The sequence below is a fragment of the Pundamilia nyererei genome, unplaced genomic scaffold (genome assembly GCF_000239375.1).
Source record: "Pundamilia nyererei isolate P.nyererei 1_Seehausen unplaced genomic scaffold, PunNye1.0 scaffold00188, whole genome shotgun sequence".
NCBI classification, from domain to species: Eukaryota; Metazoa; Chordata; class Actinopteri; order Cichliformes; family Cichlidae; genus Pundamilia; species Pundamilia nyererei.
Genome location: NW_005187589.1, coordinates 243086 through 246101, shown reverse-complemented (window position 1 = coordinate 246101; position 3016 = coordinate 243086).

Below are 3016 nucleotides of genomic sequence, written 5' to 3'. Positions count from 1 at the left end.
GTTGAAAATGCCAGAAAACACTGGGGCCAGCTCGTTTGCACAGTGTCTGAGGGTGGCAGGAGACACGCCGTCTGGGCCGGGAGCTTTCCGAGCATTCAGACTCTCAGTTGCGTACTGATGAACACAACAATGGACACAAAGAGCTTCTTTCAAAGAAAAAACTCTAGTAGATGTTATTTTATATATTATGCTTTGGATGTTGTTCAGTATTTCTATGCAAAACAAGAGAAATTTCAATACACAGCAGGATATTCACAGTTGAAATCAGATATTTACACTTTAGGGAGAAAACAAAACCTTTTTTTTTTTACTGTTAAACATCAATTTAGAGTAAACGTGTTTTGATTTAGATAAAATTCCAGTTTTAAACCTCACCACAGCACCGAGACAGCCCTACTGAGAGTTTTTAATGACTGTTGATACAAGGCGTCCTGTGGTTTTAGTTCTTTTAGACTTGTCCTCTACCTTCGATACGGTTGATCATGACATCCTCCTTTCAAGGCTTGAACATGTAGTTGGGCTTAAAGGCAAAGTACTTTCATGGTTCAAATCATACTTAAATGAGAGGACTTTCTCTGTCTCTATGGGGAATCGTTCTTCCTCCTCTGCACCCCTCTGCTGTGGTGTGTCCCAGGGGTCTGTGTTAAGTCCTACCCTGTTGTCTTTGTATCCGTTACCCCTGGGACAAATTTTCAGAAATCATAATATTTCTTTCCATTGTTATGTGGATGATATCCAAATCTATTTTCCTCTGGATTTGGATCTCCAGTCCCCACTATTGCCTTTGTTCAACTGCCTGCTGATGTTAGAGACTGGCTACTGCACAACTCTCTCACCCTTAATGAAAACAAAACAGGAATGATCATCTTTGACAGTCACATGCCCTTGAAACAGCCATCGGATACCTCTGGAACAGCTTGCCGATGGATGTCCGTGCGTCGGAATTCATCCAATCATTTAAATCACATTTAAAAACCCACCTGTTTAAGCCTTCCAAACAACTTAGTTTTTAACTTTTCCCCGGTTCATGCTTGTTGTCACGTCACCCTTTTATAACTGTATTTCTTTTGCTGATAATTGTATTTCCTGCTCCTTTACTGCTGTAACCCCACAAATGTGGCTCATCTGTGAAGCACTTTGATGTACCTGAGACTTTTAAATGTCAGAATAAAAAGAGGGAGCTTTCATCAAATGTAGGAGTACATATACACTAAGTTTATTGTTAATTAATAAGAAACTGCAGACGATTCCATTCTGAGCTGCAGAAGCTTCTGATAGGTTCGTAGAGTCCATGTGAGTAAACTGGTGGCACAGCTGTGGATGCATATAAGGCAAAACACAGAGTCTGTTTCTGTGACATGGGAACATCAGGAGATGTCAACCAAAACACCAGGAACAGAACTGTGGACCTCCATAAGTGTGGCTCAGTTTGAATACAATTTGGTGCCATTTACAATTAAGAAATACAGATAATTTCTCTCTTTACTCTGAAAGTTAACAAATATGTTTTTATATTTATCAATCTAAATAAACATTTAGTCTGATTTGATGTTACAATTAAAAAAGTGTTTGTGTTTTGATATGAAGAGTAAATATCTGGTTTCAACTGTATATTTGATGATGTTGGTGTTTGACTTGATTGTCAGCACAAAGAGGGAGAGAGAGAACTCATCAGAACATGTATCCAGTACCTAGTGTAACTTTTTAGATACCATTTGTTACTTTTCAAATTCTACATTTATATAATTATGCAGCTTGTTTGCACAACAAGGCTAAATAATTATATAAATGTTTCTGAATCTAAATATTGTACTTTGGTAGAATTAAAAAATAAGTGTAGTGCAGGTCTATGATGATTTTTAGTGCTGCTATTATCTAGTTTTGTTAAATCCTCAGTAGTCCTGATTTTGAATTGTTGTAGTCCTGTTTTAATTCCAGATCAGTTCTGGGTCTGGTTGAATTGGGGTTCAGTCCCTGTGTCTTGATACAGCCCTGACTGTGTTCTGCCTCGCTGCTTAATTAAAAAACTAGTTTAAGGTGTCCTGCTTATGTGATATTTATTTTTTTCCCTACATGAAGTCATTCTTTTTTGAACAAAACTCAAAACAGAGCCTATTAATCTTTCAGTCATTACCCTCACTTATTCTCCTTTCGCTGCTCAGCTCTCACACAGTGGCTCAGCTACGCTCCAATCCCTCCATATTGTGGCCAATCACATGCGAGGATATAGGATAATGTCATTGTGTGAAAAACAGAGAGGGTGAGAGAGGCGACAGTCAAGTGGAGCATGCGTCTGTCCTCTCAGTAAGTGAGTGAGACAGTAGACAGCGGTGAGGAGGGCTGTGGGAAAGCAAAAACACATAAATATGCCTGAAACCCGTAAACGAAGCAGCATCTGGCTGCAGTTTAAAGACTTTTTTTGACTCGGTCTTGGTCTCGTCTCGACTTGGTCTTGTCTTGGTCTCGATACCCTATGGTCTTGGTCTTGTCTTGGTCTCAGATTAGGCGGTCTTGACTGAAAGTCTAATCCAACTTAAGCCAGACTGAAGAGTCACAGACTGCTAGAGTGCTTGTTTACTGTGAAGAAAGATGGGATTGAAAGATATTGAAGTCTGCCCGGCATACCCTTCATGAAAAACTGAGCTAGACCGCAACACTCTGCAAATCTTGCAATTTAGAAATCCTGGTAACTCCAAAGTGTTCACAAAGGTCTTTTCTGTCTTTTTTTCCCCCCCACTGGAACTCAGGAATTATTCTTCATTCACGTTTCAGTTTCTGTAATTGATACGAAATTGACTGCAAGTAATTAAAATATTGTAACTGTTCCAACAGTTACTTGGTTGTGAACATGGCAGTTTAAGCGTGCCCAGGCATGTTAAACCGCCATGCATAAAAATAAAGTTGATAAACAGACTGTAGGTGTGCTTACCTGGGGCCCGTTCTTCGTACCTCGCTAAGTAGGTTAGCTGGATTTGATTGTTGACGATTTCGCGTGATCTTGGATCGTTCGGTTCCC